This window comes from Idiotropiscis lumnitzeri, chromosome 9 (assembly GCF_059441095.1).
Source record: "Idiotropiscis lumnitzeri isolate Australia: NSW breed Sydney's pygmy pipehorse chromosome 9, RoL_Ilum_1.0, whole genome shotgun sequence".
Taxonomy (NCBI): Eukaryota; Metazoa; Chordata; class Actinopteri; order Syngnathiformes; family Syngnathidae; genus Idiotropiscis; species Idiotropiscis lumnitzeri.
In genome coordinates this window covers 5,324,966-5,343,632 of record NC_142399.1, presented here as the reverse complement: position 1 = coordinate 5,343,632, position 18,667 = coordinate 5,324,966, and the positions used below count along the sequence as shown (strand labels likewise).

Here is an 18,667-nt window from a genome sequence, read left to right as displayed (position 1 = left end):
ATGAATTTACGAATACACTAAGTCATAGGTGTCAAACTCTGGCCCGCGGGCCAAATTTGGACCGCAGTGTGATTATATTTGGCCCGCCAGGCTATACCAAATGTCTAAAATACAATTTTACATTCCAAATGATAATAATAATTTTAAAAACTAAACATTGTATTTCATTAATAAATCCACTTATAATAAAAATGTTCAATAAAAAAAATCTGCATTTATATTGTTTTTAAAAGATTAAATGCTGGCCCGCGGCTTTGTTCAAGTTTTACTTGGTAGATAAGATAAGATAAGATAAGATGTCCCACAATGGTGAAATTTGAGATGGCGTAAATAGCAATTTTCAAAGTTGCCCTTCGTTTAACAATGACCCTGATTACGAAGGGCTTTTGCGTTGTTGATGAGCTGAAAATAACATACCATTAAACCCTTAAAAAAAAAATCGCTCCGTTCATTTTAAACAATGGTAATTTTTCATTGGGTAATGGCAGTCTGAATACGAAAAAGGGCGTGCAAAGAAAATTGTCACACAGTTTGACTTTTGCAACTCTTTCATGGTCGGCAATGAGTGCACTGTGACCTTGTTAAAGTGCGCAAAGTAATTACTCTCTTCGAGACGAGCTCCATTCCTGCGAGGTCGGCTTTATATATAAAAACTCCCAAGGCGTCGGAGGAGCTTCCGAGGGAGGAGAAACATCAGAAATATCAGTGCCGAGCGTATTGCACTTAACTAAACTGTGCTCAAGTGACTTCATTAGTGTCTTCCGCTCCAAACTCATTTTTGTTGATTACTTGGGCCCGACTGTATCGCATAACTTGACTTAATCTGAATATGTTGAGTTTGTATAGCGGCACCTCGAGCAATCACAAAAGTTTGCTTCGGTTATAGATGGGATTTTTTGCAGGTTTGTACATCCTGGTGGAAATTCTGTAAAAAAGAAAATAAATAAATAAAATAATATAAATAAATAAATTGCTTAATATTTTTTTAATTATTTTAATTCTGCCCATTATTTCACTCGGCAAAATGAAATGTATTTGTTTATCGTGACTAGACCAACAAAAAAAAAGGAAAATAAACACACAGTCAGTCTTCCATTATGGTTTGAAGCAGCAAAATTCGGGTAATTTTCTTTATTCTTTAATGGTTCCTTAAAATGCCAACTGGTTTAGCATTTTTCACAGACTGCAAACGTATTTTTGCATATACAAAAGACACACATAAATGACAATTTTATTTATTTTTTTTTACTCATCATCATGAAACTTGGTAGCTGCCGTATGTTTATCACGAGAAGATCCGCAAAAAAAGTCACAAGCGTTAGAAACAGCAAAGATTGGATTTGGGATTATTTTTGGCCATTTTTAGGGTTTCTTCAAATACTTTTTTCAGTTGCTACCAAATTTGTATTGAGTATACTAAACAGAAGGGCGATGCTAAATTTGTGAACAATTTAATTTTGGATGATTACTTATGATTTGCCGTAAATCCAACTCAAATATGGCCACAACGTCCATTCCTCAATTTGCCGTATTACATTTTCCCACCTTGTGGTGAAAAACATACAATTGTTTACTTTGAACATAGTGTACGACAATTAACTAAGATAAAGCACCACATGTTACTTGATCAAGTCTAAAGAGATGTTCATTCCACAATGACAGCCGGACTCCTTGGCGGAAACGTGCTTTTAATATTCTACTTGTTGAAATATTACATTTGGCTCAACTGAATGACTTTCCAGTTGTTTCCCTCCTGGAGACAAAGAGGTGTTCGAGATGCTGGTGAGACCAAACCACTCCATCACGCTCCACCTCATAACCCTCATCACCGACTGACACTTTGATTAATTAAAAAGCACACCAGTTCCATATGGGTGCCTGGCTGCGACGCCGCTAAGAAGCTTCTCGTTCGAAAGGAGAGACTGAACAAACTCTTGAACTGAGACTAGAGAGCATTAGAAAAATGATCCGTCACGCTTAGATAAAAGAAGACGAAAGACTCTGATGATGTTGCCTGCGCCCGACTTTAAGGCACAATAGGAAATCAACATGCATGCGATCAAGTGGCAGTCAAATATCTTTTAGTCGGATGAGAGGAAGCAGTGGAAACTTGAATGAGCTCCATAATCAAAGTCCTTTGTGGGGCAAGTGTTGTCAAAGCTAGGTCAGACTACAAAAAAGAAAATCTTACTAGACAGCCAACAATGTCAAAGTGTTGCCATTCGACTACATATTACGTTTCACAAAACAACTTCACATATCTACGATAAATGGATGGATGCTTGGATGGCTGATATGTGACATGTGGATGTGATGGATGGATGGATGGATCGATGGGTGGGTGGATGGATGATGGATGGATGGTGAATGGGGTTGGATGGATGGTGAATGCGAATGGATGGATCGATGGGTGGATGGATGGTGAATGGGGTTGGATGGATGGTGAATGCGAATGGATGGATCGATGGATGAATGGATGGCGAATGGGGATGGATGCATGGATGGATGCATGGATGAGTGGGTTTGGATAGGACATGTATATGTGATTTATGGATGGATGGATGGATGGATGGATGGTGAATGCGGATGAATGGATGGATGGATGGTGAATGGGGATGGATGCATGGATGGGTGGGTTTGGATAGGACAATTATATGTGATGATGGATGGATGGTGAATGGGGATGGATGGATGGATGCATGGCTGGATGGATGGGTGGGTTTGGATGGGACATTTATATGTGATGGATGGATGGATGGATGGACGGAAGTTAGATATGTGAAACACAAGAAATTTTGATGAGAGAGGAGTAGAGAGGAGGAAGAGGAAAAGAGGTGACAGGTGGTTCAACAGGTGGCTGGCGTTGCACTTTTTAGGCCGTCGCACACAGCTGTCGGCTTTGCGGGAGACAGCAGACGGACGGACAGGTCGCAACCTCTGGAAGTTGCTTCATTCTGACCTTGCTCACTTCTGGACTGTAATTAATTAAACTGCAGGATGCCTGACTCTGGCCCTGGCCTTCATCCTTTGTGCGTGTGTGTGTCCATTTCCTTTTGCTAAGTGTAAAAGTAAAAAAAGTGCTTGGGTGAGAGTTGCATCAGGCTGACTGATGTTCAAGGATGTCAGATTGTCGCATGTCGTCATCCACACTCATACACGTCCACGCGCATGTATACATGCACATACATAATACGAGGTCAGCAGCCAGCAGGAGGTTAAAGTCTTAATGGCGGACATTACACTGTTGAAACTTCTTTCCATATGTGACACGTTTGTAATTTTTCATCATGTTAGAGAAGCTCAAGGCGCTCACACACACACACACACAATAAGCCATTTTTTTAGATGAAAGCGAGAACAATAAAAGTGGGGAAGATTTTATAATTCATGGGTAATCATATCCCCTTGGTCGTTGCCGGGTTACAGCCGAGAAAGAAAAGGCAGAACATAAACTGGTCAATAGGTTGAATGTGGAATGTCTTTTTTTTTTAGAAATGGTCCTAATGTATATTTTGCAGTTGCTGGGCAACAGGTCAACAGGCAGACAGGTGTGTCGACTGATGGATGCACGGGACAAATGCAGTCGATAGATGGATAGGTTACAGTTTGCATGGATGGATGGATAATTGTATGGATTGGTAGGCAATTTGGATCCTTACTGCTGGACAGACGGGCGGGGCGGATGGATGGAGGGATGGACGGATGGTTAGTTATATGGATACACATGATGGATGGATGGATTGGATTTTTTTTTAGGTGGATTGATGCATAAATAGATAAATGTACATCTGGATGGATGGACAGTTAAGATATATGGAATACCAAATGAAACCAAAAGAATCATCCGGTAGGGCGCCAGAGAAACTATCAAAGGACGTTTTGACGTGTCGTCAAGAGTCAGAGACATGATCGCGATTGCTGTTTGCGCACGATCCAGTCCTTCATGATGCAAGCAGCAGCAAATCGCACACAGCTTTTGCACCGTCTTCACTAGGCTTCTTTTACTCACCAGCAAGCGTGCACACGGATGGATGGATTTATGCATTGATTGATGAACAGACAGGTGGACGGATTAATGATTTGAATGATAGACGAATAAATGGATGGATGAATGTCTAGATCAGTGGCTGGATAGCTAGCAGGATAGATCATTTATTGATCGATGAACAGGCAGATGGATATTAACTCATTCACTACCAGCTGAGTTAAAAAAAATAAAAAAATGGATCTTTGACGTCTTTAGCCGTCAATGGTAGTAAAGGAGTTAATGTATCGACTGATGAAATCGTGGTCAAAAAGTGTCCACTGATGCTCTTCCACTCCAGTTCCATAGATGGCAGTAATGCAACCTGTGTTGGTTTTCATAGTTCACTTTTGCATTTGTCAATTTTTATCGTATATGTATGCTACGTTTGTGCCGCTCCCAATCCTTTGGCGCTCATAAAAAACAAATTGCAATTACCACTTTTCCTGGAAGATGTCTCAACACCAAGTCAGTTTTAATCGGAACCCCTCAGGTCCCCAGACTGCACATTTCGTTATAAAAGCTGTTGGGATTTGCCATCAAGTGGAGGCAAAGACAAATAGACTGGAATTGTATAGATGTGAGAGCCTCGGGCCTTTAATCAAAAAACACCTTGAACGTGTCCATCCTCCTTCCTGCATGCCGTTTATTTCCTGTCCCGCTTAAAGGGAGCTCAGCGGTGCGAAAGACAAACAGGAACGCTCGTGATTCCCTCTAGACATGACGTATGCATGTGTGTGTGTGTGTGTGTGTACATTTGTATGTGTTGACTCTGTAAGGTCATTTACTTTGTATGCTTCTTTGCTGGGTCAGTACTTGTTCAGTGTTTTCTTTATCACCCTGTGTCAGCGTACAACATCGATAAGTGTGTGTGTGTGCGTGTTTGAGTGAGAGAGAGAGATGGAGAGAGAGGTCAAAATGAAGCTGACAGATGGGGCTGTGGCAAGGTCACGAGCGCGTACAGCTGGGACTTGACGGCTGGATGGATGGACGAACAGACAGACTGCAATCAGAAAATCAGAAATCCCTTTATTGTCATTGTACTCAAGTGTGCAACGAGATTATGGATTGTTTGACGGATGGACAGACTGACCCTTTGAAAGGTTAGCTGGTGACTGCTGGTGTGACGGACAGATGGATGGATGGGTGGGTGGATGGATAGATAGACGGATAGATGGATGGACAGACGGACGGATGGATGGATGGGTGGGTAGGTGGATGGATGGACGGACGGACGACCGGACGGATGGATGGATGGATTGACCGACGGACGGGTGGATGGATGGCTGGATGGACGGACGACCGGACGGATGGACGGATGGATGGATGGATAGACAGATGGATGGATGGACAGACGGATGGATGGGTGGGTGGATGGATGGATTGACGGATGGATGGCTGGATGGACGGACGACCGGACGGATGGATGGATGGATAGACAGATGGACGGATGGATGGGTGGGTGGATGGATGGATGGATGGATTGACAGACGGACGGATGGATGGCTGGATGGACGGACGACCGGATGGATGGATGGATGGATAGACAGATGGATGGATGGACAGACGGATGGATCGGTGGGTGGGTGGATGGATGGATGGATGGATGGATGGACAGACGGATGGATGGACGGACGGACGGATGGATGGATTGACAGACGGACGGATGGATAGCTGGATGGACGGATGACCGGACGGATGGGTGGGTGGATGGATGGATGGACAGACGGGCGGATGGATGAGGAGAAAGAGAAACAAACGTGAAATGTAAGCACTCACACACACGCACACACACCCCACCTTACCAACATCAACAAAATGGTGTCACCTTTAAGTCACTCAAGTTGCTGACACTCAGCAGAAAACGCTCGCATGACCATCTTGTACAAGACAATAACAACCGGAATCTGTCCTTCGCTCTACTTTATCTCTTAAGACAAGGAGAGCGGGATTGACCGTGAGTCTTGGTGTGTGTGTTTCCATCCCATGCGTGTGTGTGCGCCGCCTCCCGCAGGCCGTATCCATCACCTCTACAGAGAAAAGCCTTGTCAGCATGATTTATTTGTGTTTTTGTCACTCGTGAGTGGAACTGAGATGTGCAGCATGTGTGTGCGTGCGTCTTCCTCTGTGTGTGTGTGTGTTTCGCATTACAAATTGCATGGGTGTACAAATTAAATTCTGGAAATGTTTGGGTGTCGTCTCATCCGCGCCACTTAATCAGCGCAAAGTGAACACGCTCTTTGGCTGGCGTCGGTCACGTGAAGACGGCGGTGGTGACGTGACGGCTTTAATATACACCGTCTAATAAAGCGGCACTGCGGAATGCGCTGACGTCGGCTTGATTGGTGCCCTTTTGGACAGAAACAGCAAACAAGAGCGTTAATTGCTCCGGAGCCGGCGACCTTTCGTTGGCGGAGCGATCGTCAAGTCCTGCGGTGATGAATGACGCCGTTTAATTGCATTATGTTTGAATATGGTGAGGCTAATACGTGTGTGTATGCTGATGGTATTTGCCTGGCATTCATTTTGTGCAGTGATTTTCAATGTATGTTCCGCGTACTCGTGTGTGATATGTGGCAAAGTTCTTAGCAATGAAAGCATGAAACCACTGCATCTCCAAAACTATCTGCCCGTTTACTGCCAACGACGTGTATATTTGTCAATTACGTTTTTCAACGGGTGGGCATGGAAGAGGCCCAGCTTGTCTGTGAAATTCAGGTTTGTATACCTCCATAATGACTAATAGATCGCAGCAGATGGCGCCATTGCATCGCCTTAGGTTTGAAATCAGCACCGATTTTGAGTAGAAGTCAAGATTAGGCAGTCATTCTAAGTTCTAAGTGGTGGCCTTCAAGTCTGCTGGCCTAACATAATCAACAAATCATGATCATATTCTTCACATTAATGTCATATTATTTCCTAGTGTTGTAATTTTAGGGAGAGTTTTTATCCAATCAGAATTCAGGTAGCTCGTGTTGCCAGGCAGATTTCACAATACCAGTAGCACGCACTATTTTTTCCGAGACCTTCAGAGACAATCGTGCGGGCATCTGTTCTGTCAAAGTGAATCTGCTTTCGGATTTGATAGACAGTTGCGCTAGCCAATCAGATCACGAGTTGGTTACTGGCGACCATTCGAAAATCTTAAATATATTCTTGCTTTTTTAAACAACAATGGCCAAAGGAGGAAAACGTGTGGATTTAATTGCAGATACACTTGCGAGGCCATTTTCAAGACTGACCTTTCAAGAGAAGCTAGGTCGTCCAACACTCACTCAGTACTGGAAAGGAAGTCTGCCATTTTGGATCGAAATGGTCATTTTCTAATGTTTCAATTTCTACTATAGGACATTTAAATCAAAGAGTTGATTTAATTCATTGTGATTAATTACTGACACCGAGCTATCGCATTAGCCGCTCTACCCCAAACAGATGTTCTCGATCCTTTTTTCTCTTTTGGATCTTCGACGCCAGCGCATATTAAATAGCATTCTATTCAGGATACTAGTCGTAGCTGGGCTTAGCCGCCTTCCTGCATGCTAATGTTGTTTTGCAAACACAAGAGAGCAGAAAAAGATGTGACACACATTCAAATGTAATGTGCTCTTTACAGTCGCTGCGGGAGCAATAAACTTGACTGCTGACTGCCAGTAGAGCAGAAACATCAGCAAAGCAAAAGTAAAGTCAACTAACTTCATCCTCACTCCGTCAAAACACAACAAGAAAATATATTGATAAGCTGCAGCTGGATTGTTTATATGGAGGAATCTGCCTGGGGTTATCACAAAGGCGCCAGTCTCCGTGTTCTTTGCATATTGATGGCGAGCCAGGCGAGCGAAAGGCAGGAAATGGAGAATTCGGGCATTTCGGGCTCAAAGTAAAAAAAAAAAAAATCAAGACGCCTCAGCTGTGGCGCCTGACAAACATCAAACCAACATGTCATTTTTAACATTCTTTTGGCGCTAGTGTTAATAAGATAAACGCTTGTAATACACGCTTGTCATTTGACACTTTATTTGATAAACAATCCAAGAGTTGTATTGAAAAAATCTTAACACATTGTGATTGACGTAGTAAGAGAAGAATTTTAGAAGAAGAAGTAACAGTCAAAAGAATGAGCTAGCTAGTTGCTTCAAAACAAAATGGCCGACTCATTCACTTTCATGGCCTCTTGAGACTTTTTTTTTAGCGTCCTTATATGATAGATGTGTCCACCAACATGTTGGTTAAACTCTTATCATCTTATCTATCAATTGTTTCCTACGTTTATTGAGGTGCTAATGAGTCTGGTATTTGCCCAAATTTTTTTTTTTTATATATATCTTCCCATGGTGGCGCTACAGTGTAACTTTTTGGGGGTCTTGTTTGGGGCCTCGAAAAAGTATTTTCACCAAGACGCACAAATAATAGAATACTGTAATTGTAAACAAAAAATTAAAAAAAAACAATGCTAACCATAGCTCTAACAATATTTTGTTTCAAAGTTTGTAACCTAAACATAACAATATGCAGTGCAGTTCAGGAGAAAAAAAGCCGTCCAATCTCCTGCTGCAAGAACAAGTACCCAGATGATTTTTGAATCACCACTCTGAGCTACAGTAGCTAATTTTGAAGCATCTTTTTCTTTTTTTTTTCTTTTGTCAGCACTCCCAGCATGGCTTTCAGCTTTTGAGCCCACACGTTATTTACTGTTAATCGCTGACGTCTGACCCACTTGAATGGCTCTGTCTGAGTCAGTCAGTCAGTCTCCAGCAAATAACAGCACTTTTTCATTTCTTCACTCGTCCAAAACAGAAAGAAAAAAAAAAACAAGAAATAAATAAAAATAAAGATTCACTGTTTTTTTTTTTTCTTTGACACACTTGACATTTCTTTGTTGGCTTTGTTTCCCATTTAAACAAAGCGAGTGAAGATCTCAAGTTAGCCACACGCACACACACACACGCACATTCACTTTTAAATATCAATTGAAAAAGATCAAAAGCTCAAACGCACTCGCACACCGTACATAAGACCAAAAAATGGAACAGAAACACAAAAACACAAATCGAGTATAAAGAAATCAAAATTGTTTTTTGTTTTTTTTTTAAATATTTTTTGCTTCGGTTCAATGGACATTGTGTTGCTCCCTATGGTGTGTGTGCCTCGGTCACAAACAGACGGCTACACAGCATATGGAGACGGACTCAACTCCTAAGCCGCAGTAATATTAGTCATTTTGAGCGGCGGGTAAATATATGCTTTTGAGTGTTTTTATTTCACAAGTAAACGTCAAGTGGGAGTGGCAATCAACAGTTTGAAGCATTTTTTTTTTTTAAAAGAACTTAGTGAGGATAAGTGGTTCAGAAAATAGATGGCTGTTCATGACCTGACAAAGTGCCGCTTGTTGCGAAGTGAGTTGAGGTTTGTTCACATTTTTGAGGCCCGGCAACCGTTCGCTGACGGGGGGGCGGGGCCAATCTAAATGGGCTTTGCATTGGTTTTAAATTGGTATTTTCAAAGTATTGGTACTGACAGAAAAAAAATATTATAGGCTAATTCAACATTTTGTTCATATAATTGTTTTTTTTTTCATTCATTTCAATCATTTTTATTCAACAGCACAACAATAGAATAGCGATGGGAAGGAATTTCTCTTGTCTTGTAGATTAAAGCGCTATTTATCGTAAGCGGGCTCCATTTAGCTTTTATCGTTCTGATAAAATTGCATTTTTTCTTTTTTTTTTTTGACGTACAATTAGTTCATTCGAGTTGATTCGGGTCGCCCTGATTAAACGGTAAATGAAAAGCGGAGGCCGATTTTGCACGGGTGAGTCTGAGTATATATTCTGTGCACACACACACATGCACACATTCAGAATATACACAAACGTTTACAAACGCAAACACACTTGTACACACAAACACAAGACGGCAGCTGGCTTCGAGTGGAACAGGTCATGACATTTGCAGGAAAATGTAGACAAAAACAGTAGATGTGTGTGCGTGTGTGTGTGTGTGTTTGCTACGTTCCTCCGGCTGACACTAAAAGCTGTTTTCACCTGAGTGGTGATGTCGTGTCGGCCACAGGTCAACATCACGCGCCTTCTCGCAGTCGTTCTTTGGACACGAAAAACTCGGAATGGAAGCACTTGTTCTAATAAAGCTTCTGACAGCTGGTTGTTATATTTTGGAGGAGAAGAAGAGCACTTGAGCCATGAAACTTTTTGGTTATTGTACTTCAAGGCGGAGCTTTTTTTTAATTTTTATTGGGGATACCTGTGTTGATGAAAATTAATTAACTTTGTTGCATTTACTTATGTAATTTTGGGTGAATAAATTGGACTAAATGTAAAATAATTTTAATGAGTGTTTTTCTTAAGAAGAAATTTTACGTTTATTCTATTACATTGAGCTACAGTCCGCTCTCGACTTTTATTTATTTATTTATTTTCAATGATTGCTACTTTAGGTTTGTCAGAGAGACGGTCACATGACTCACTTCCCAAGCAGTCATATGACTGCTCACATCTCGGAGGCTTCACACAGGAGGAAAGTAAGAAAAAAAAAATTGGTGACGCTAAATGAGCACGTTTTTTGCCGACGGCGTCAAATATGATTGGAACATGTCGTCAAAAGTTTGAAGGGTTTTTTCCAACCCCTTCTGCTGTGCCTAATCAAATTGCGCTATCCTTCTTACAACCGCTAGGGGGCATACTTACACATAGTTACTTCCAGTACTTTATATATACGCTGAGTTTTGGCGTGCAATTCCTCAAGTGCTTTTGGCCACATGTCAAGAGCTCCAGATATGTTGCACGTGTTTGCGTGTGTGTGTGTGTGCGCGTGTGTGTGTGTGTGTGTTGACAGCACAAAGACACACACACCTAAACACACATACGCAACACAGTGAAAGACGGGCCGAGTTGTCACTGAGTGTTTTCTTATCTGCTTTGACGTCTGCAATGAGAAACTATGTTAGTGCGCTGGCAGATTGAGGTCTGTAGCATATGTGTGTGCGCGTGTGTGTGTGTCTGTGTAGATGTCTGAGCATTTTTGAATCATAGATGCCGAACATATCCCAAAGCCAAATAAAAGCAGACAGCCGGACAGCGCGAGGCGAGCACAAGTCCCGAGTGCGCATCAACATGGCGCACACTGTCGACTTGGCGCCGCTCCAGTCTGTCACTTTGTGTCTTTTTTAACACACACAACAGCACACTACATAACACACAACACACAGCGGAACTGTTAAGCAACAATGTTTCTGTAAAGTTGGCGAGCTCAGTGTTCACTATCATAGAACTCACCGACTTGTGAATTTTTCCGGGGAACATAGCAAGCAGGTATTGGGTGCAAAAGTCAGCTTTTCGCTTTTTTTTTTTTTTTTTTTTTTTATTGTGCTGTTTTTGTAACACCCTCAGAAGGATACAGTACTTTTTCAGGGTGAAAACATCATATTTTTGTTGCAATGAATTTGAAAATATGATGAATTTTCATGCACATTGAATAACTTTTCTTTTTTTTTTGTAATAGAAGGTGATCCTCGCAACGCGTTGGCGGCACTGTATGAACATCATTGTGGCGGCTGGCTTGATTTGTCTTTACGTGAAAATGCACGTACCACACAATGTTCCTGTACCATCAAATGTTTTATTTATTTATTCATTTATTTTAATTTTTTTATTTTAATTTTTTTTTTTTTATTTATTTTTTTTATGATTATTTAATTTTATTATTATTTTATTTTTTATTTTAAACGTATCAATTTTCAGGAGCGTCAAAACCATCAAATTGACACGGTCTTGACTTATACTTGCGATCAAAAAAAAAAATAATCCATAAAAGTGAAAGAAATCAAGAGGTGTATTTTCAGGGCACTTTTCCTTTTCCTTGTGATTTCAAAACGTTCTCTGCATTAAACAATGCAACGTTTACCTTGGTGGAAAAAAAAACAAGGTCAGCCTGTGGATTTTTGGAGGGATTTATTCGACTTTGCAGATGTCCCATATAACCAATTGCATCCTTCTGCGTTTGTTTGGGATTTAATGAAAAGAAGAAAAGAAAACTATTTCTATTCAACCTCTCTGGATAACGAGTGTCACTTGTGCACATCCTTTGCCAATAATTTCCTTTTCAAAGAAGCAAAAGGCCAGTCTGCATTTCAGGGGCGTTGCTTAGTTTGGAGGAACGACTCCAAAGGGGGCCCAGCCGTCATTCCAAGGAGAGAAAAAAAAAAAAAAAAGTTTGTAAAGAAAAGTCCAGATTAATTAACAATGTTTTGGGGTTCAGCTGAGCAAATCTAATGGAAACGATTCTTTCTCCCCTCCTTCACACATTTGTCTCTCTGCCTCACCCTCCTCCTCTTCCATTAGAAATGTATTGGGGGTGACTTGGAGCATGAAATTAAAATATTAGTGGGTGACATCAGTGAATATTTCCAATTCCCGGGATTGAAATAATAATGAAATTTTAGTTTGGAACAAAAAGGTCGCAAAAGGGATTAGCTAAAAAAACACTTGTTTATTTATTTTTTTTTGTTTTATTTTTTTTTTTTTGGGGGGTAGTGAAAATTCAACATCTCTAGTGCGCGTTATACATTTCAACATTAAAAAAAAAAAGTGTGCAATTCATTTGGGCAACAGAAAAGTCAATTAATTCGCCAGTGCCTCAATAATCACGTCACCTCTGTCAGAGTTTCCACCACATCTATTATCGAATCAAATTACCTGTTGAAATGAAAATTACGAGTCTCCCTTCCAAGCCGTTCACCTCACATGACATTTTTTTTCCATCGATATTTTACAAAATTACAGTCTGGATGTTCCCTTAGTCCTTCTCGGACATGTTGTTGGCTCGCAATCGCATCCTAACGTTATCTGGCGGCCAATTAGCGCACGCCAATAAGGTTGTCCTCCGCGGTGGAGAGGTCACCCCGGCAACTATCACCGCGACGCAGCTGATGGGAATCACTGCCGCCTCCTCCTCCTCCTCTTCTGGCCTTCATTAGGGAGTCGGCAATCACTCCTTCTGTCCACACGTCCTCCTCCTCGTTATCGAAGAGCGTCCTCTGATGACCTCGCCGTCCTTCTTCGTTGTGAGAAATTAAATGAAAGAAGCAAATCAAAGCATCACGAGTGTTTTTTTTCGGCCACTTCAAACCAAAATGGCAGATTTCCTGGCTTCTTGAGACGTTCTTGTGGATATCCTCGTGATTGACATTTATTTTTCAGAATTTCAAGTTGCTAAATCAAAATGGCTTCACGTCTTTGAAGGGCCAGTGGAAAATATCCTAAAATTGTCCTTGAAACCAAAATGGCTGACTCAGTGTGTGTGTTTTTTTTTGTAGTTTTGACTAGTGACCCAAAATAGCATTAGCATTTAGCATTAGCCAAAGTGTTAGCACAATCACCGGCCACCGTATTGAATCGAAATGTTTGTACATTTTTTTTCTTTCTGTCCCCGCCTCTTTTGCGGTTTGGCGAGCTAAAATGAAGTCGCTACATTTAGTAGTATCCTGCAATCAAACGAACAAGAGAAACGTGAAGTGAAGTGACGTTTCGCCTTCGGTTTGAGCGTAGCGTTACTCAGCAAGTCAATCAAAAGGAAATGATGTTCTATTATATTTGAAAATGAAACCTTTAAAATTATATTGTGATGTATTTTGGATTTTGTTACATTGTGGCAAAACGCTTACTCATACAACGCTCATTTGATGACGTTCCTAATGATTTGTCCTGTGGGTCAAATCTTCTTCCTCCTCCTCCAATCTTGAAAGTGTTGAGTGAGGTTTCTCCTCTTTCTCCTCATCTCGGGGGCACCGCAGCATGCCAACTGTGCCAACCTTGTCATTACGCCTACTTTTCTTTCTTCTAGGGAAGCTGGCAGAAAGCTTTCATTTTCTTCAAGTAAACAAGTCGAAATGAATAAAGATGAAACGTAAAAACCACCGGCAGCTGGCTGCGATGATGGCGGAGTGGAACAGTGGGGCGTTTTTGTGTTTCATGCCTCTGTTCGGGTTTCAAGTCAGGGTGAGGTTTTTATATTAAGGTTTCAAGCTTACGATTAGCGTTTGAAGTCAGGGAGAATGTTTTCAATGAGTTGTTCCAAGTCGGATTTCCAAATGTGGTTTTGGATTTCGATTTCAAGACCAACGTATTGCTTCGAACTACAGTTAAGGTCTGGTCATCGGACATCAAGACCAGGAAAAGGTTTTGAAGTTGTGATTTAAGGCAGTGTTAGGTTTGATTTTTTTATTTATTTTTTTTTTAATAGCGATTTCCGTATGGAGTTAGGTTCTCAAACTATGGTTTCAGTTAACTTTCAAGTCAGGGTTTGCGTTTTAACTCGTTTCAAATGTGTGTTTCAAATTATAACTGTGGTCCCATGGTTGTGTTTTAAGACCAGGTTTGGATTTCAAAGGGGTTTGAAAGATGCAGGGTTTTGGAACGTTTGGATTTCAAGCCACAGTTTGCGTTTCGAAGTAGGGTTGCAAACCTGGATTAGGGTGTCTAATTAGGGTCTCAAATCTGGGTTACGATTTCAAATGATGGGTTCAAACCACAGTTGAGGTTTCCTGGAAGGATTCCATCCCTGGGTTAGGATTGTGGGTTTCACATAATCGTTCGGGTCTCGTTATAGGGCTTTAAGATCAGTCTAGGGTTTCAAAAATAAGATTAGGGTTTTGTACAAGGTCTAAGGTGACAAGTTAGGCATTTACCAACATAAGATAACGTATCGATAAAATCACGTAGATCGTAATCGGCAAGCAAACAAACCTATCACAAGATCACAACTGACGCCGATCACTCTCACTCGCTGACACCCACGTCACTCACCAGGCAAGGTCCTATCTTAAAATATTTTTAAGAATACCAGCACCTCACATTTACTACGTTCAATGATTTTTTTTTGTCCAGTTACTCGTTTTATTGATGAGATAATCGGAACAATATTATTCTAACACTATTCTAACCTTTCTGTGGACAAATTCCGTACTTTTGATAGTATAGGAGTAAATGTTCGTGGCAAAGTACCATTTTGAATTTTGGGGGCATAAATTAGTATTTGTAACTCCCAACTATCATATTCTGTGCACAGGTTTTGCACTTTTATGTCGATTTCCACTTCCATAATATTCAAGAGCCCTCTTACGAGCAAACTGCGGCAAATCGTTTTCCCAACAGGTCACTAGCAACTTTTTGAGATTCCTTGGAGCTTTTTCTCTCGAGCCGCCTAATCGATTGTGGGCCAAAATCTCATAACGTGCTCCAGTGAAGCCGGCTGACGCTGGGCCGAGTGCGGCTGTCCATTACGCCGGTAACTGGGCCAAGCCCAGTGCGAGTGCTTTAATCTTCAAATGGCCATTGATAAGTACATTGATTGAGCACCTGAGGAGAAGAAATCAGACTTTCAAAAGTGTCCGCCTTATCTGAAAATATGTGCTTTGGATGGCTGCTTATGTTGGTTCTCATTATGATAAGTTTATATTATTTAACTTCAGAAATATATTCTTTGCCACAAACGAATCAGAAACATGATCGAGGAATATCGATTATCAAATCGACATATCTTCAATGATAAAACAAAAAGTGTGCTGTACGTTCAATGTCCTGCCTGCTTTGCTTTGTGAGCAAAAATGTTTTGGACTGCAAGTCGTTCACTTGTAGGATATAAGACGTGAAGATTGTTCCAAGTTTTCAGCCAGCACCGCTGGCGGAAATTCATCATCAAGCCGCCGCACATCCGCAAGGGGCGACCCGGCGATAGGATGAGTCAATTAATGTCCGATAATGATGTGCAGGGATAACATTGTTTCCCTAAGCGCCACCGCTAGCTGGCAGAAATTACAGTGCGGCGCCTTGATGATTAAAAAAAAAAAAAAAGGAAAAAAGAAAAAGAAAGAGCCACAAGCTGAATTTTAAGTGGAGGAATGAGTCTACTTTTTTATTGAACCCTCATGCTAACAAATGATGTGCACACACTGGGGATGACACGGTTGACAGGAAAAGTAATACTGTTTGCAAATTTCTATTATCGTTCGTTACTACTGTATTTGGCGTTTCAGAATGTGAGTGCCGCCACAAACAAACTAAAAGAAGACACCACTCACACAGCAACAAAGTCCACTTTTGTATTATTTTCTTAATATTTCCATATTGTTCGTCTAATATTTGGGGACTAATGATACATTTTTATTTTTCTTCAATGTTTTTTTTCCTAGTACAGTGGACCCAAAGATTTTTTTTTTTATCTGTAAAAATATATTTTTTTCTTTATGTATTTATATTGAATAAAAAAATATATGGTTAAAAATATATATATATTTTTTTTTTCAATACAATTAAAATGGCCGTTAATTGTTTGCACATTATCGTTATCGCAGCTCCCAGTTGTGTTTTTGTTTTGTATTATTTTCCAGTATATTTTGGTCACCTATTCTATTTTTTTTTATTTGTTTTGTTTTTTGGAGAAGCATTATGTACTTTTTCTCTCGTTATTTTTCTTTTTTGGGGGAGGATCTAATACATTTGTGTTTTTCTAATAATTTTTAAATTTTGTTCAAATTTGTTTTTTATATATTTTTTCTTATATTTTGCATTTTTATTGCATTTAATTCTGCCATGTTTTCCTTTTTTTTAATTATTATTTATAATTTATTTCCCAAGCAATATTTTCATTTCATCTTATGTTTTATCTTTGATATTTTTGTTTTCCTTTGATAAGCGGTTCAGATAATGAATATTATTTTTTTTCTAAAATTATTTTTTTAAATCTATTTTGTGTTTTCCCACTACTTTTGGTTGAAAATTTTAATATAGTTTATAACATATATAAATTCTACTGCATTGCCACCATCTGACATCATCTGTGCAATTGCTTTTGCATTATTTTTTTATGTTCCTCCCCTAATTTGTCCCCAGTCACTTCACTCAACATGAAATAAGACCTTCCAATTCCTTCATGTAATCGAAGCAATACAACAAAAGAGAATGAAGAGGTATGGAAAATGAGATTCTCCCTAATCCCAGTGTTATTTGGAGTTTAATATGAGAGTCGACATGAGGACTGATGAGAGATATTGAGATGGCAAGCATGTGAATGTGTCTTCGATTAGTCAGAGCGCTCTCACGAGGGAACGAGAGACGTAAAAATGAGTTTATTTCAATAAAGGGAGGGAGAGATGCATTGGTCTTAAAAGAAAAAACACAATTTAAAACTATACCATCTCCCACCTGACATGTTAAGCAACAGATATTAAAACAAAGACGGCGGCGCAACACACGTAAACAGAAAATATAGCAATATATGCATAAATTCCTGATCCTTTGCAAAAATATTACTGCAGTTTACAGAATCACTGTCAGCACTTGTGAATTTTTATTTTATTTTTTTTTTGTCTGCGTGACTGCGTTATACTGCACACCAGGAGGAGCCACAATGAATTCATCACAATGGACAAAATTATTTATAATGGATTTAATTAGAAAATCATGAAGGTCTAATATTAAAATGAAATTTAACTTTAACTAACCATTTGAACCAAATGACCTTTTAAAAGAGCACAAATGCAAACAAACGAAAGCACGGCTTGAATGGAGCTTTTCGGCATTTAAAAGTTTTCCAAAGTGTCCTAACTTGTTGAACAATCCTTATTTATCTTGCTTTCTCTCATTTGACAGACAATCAAGTCGCCATGGCAGACTTTTCCTGAGATGAGAGTTAGATGGATTTTAGCCGCCCGCGTCTTTCTCACAAAATCAATGGCGAGCACAAAGTGGACTCCATAAACATCTTTATCAACGCGCTGCGCTGCAATGGCAGCAGCTTTTCAACAAGACGAAGGCTAATTACATTTTTACTCGAAAAGGTCAACATACTGAAAAAGTAGCACACTGATTTTTTTTTTTAATTTGTTGAATTATCAAATATATTGTATTTATTTAAATGTGTTGAATTAAATTTAAAAAAAATTAAATGTGTGTATTGTCATGTATTTAACAGAAGTGTTAATTAGCAAATTTATGACGTTCCATTTAGTTACATTAACTAATTTATTAAATTTATTTTTTTAAACAAATTTGAACTGAAGATAAAAGCTTTTTACATTCATTAATTGAGTTAAATCTAGATAATGAAGCTGTATATTTTTAAATTCCATGTATTTATATTTTTAAATGAAAATATGTTTAAGTTATTTATCTCATTAGCTTGCACTAAATTTATTTTAATGTGTATTATTTTCCAATTTTCTAAATGTGCTTGATGGATTCATATTTATTTGTATAAATCATGCAATACAATAAAATAATTCCATGCGACTAATGAATTGTTGATATAATAAATTATAATTTATTACATGCTTTTTAATATATTTAACAGCAAATGTATTTTTGTTTTCACACATTTATTAAATTAGTTACGGTAGAAAATTCGGTTGAACTTTAAAATGTGGAAAAGAACCTAATTTGATTAAGGTATTAAACGTATTCTTCTAATGTTTTTGATCAAATAAATATGCTCAGTTTATTCAAAGGTATTTGTGTAAATAATTTATTACTTCAAAATTACAACAGTAGTTAAACTAATTATTTAAATCAAATAAATATTCAGTCAAATACATATTGCATAGTGTTCATTTTTAAATAATTTACAATGGATTTT

At 39.3% G+C, this 18,667-nt stretch overlaps 1 protein-coding gene across 2 annotated transcripts in view; it reads left to right on the top strand.

Annotated features, from left to right (window-relative positions):
• LOC148329963 (uncharacterized) overlaps positions 1-17,873 on the top strand; it is a 269,796-nt gene extending 251,923 nt beyond the window's left edge. For both annotated transcript variants that reach the window (XM_088304302.1, XM_088304299.1), the window contains exon 6: positions 17,686-17,873. The gene's annotated coding sequence lies outside the window, so the exon portion shown is untranslated. The remainder of the gene's footprint in view (positions 1-17,685) is intronic.
• The last annotated feature ends 794 nt before the right edge of the window (positions 17,874-18,667 follow it).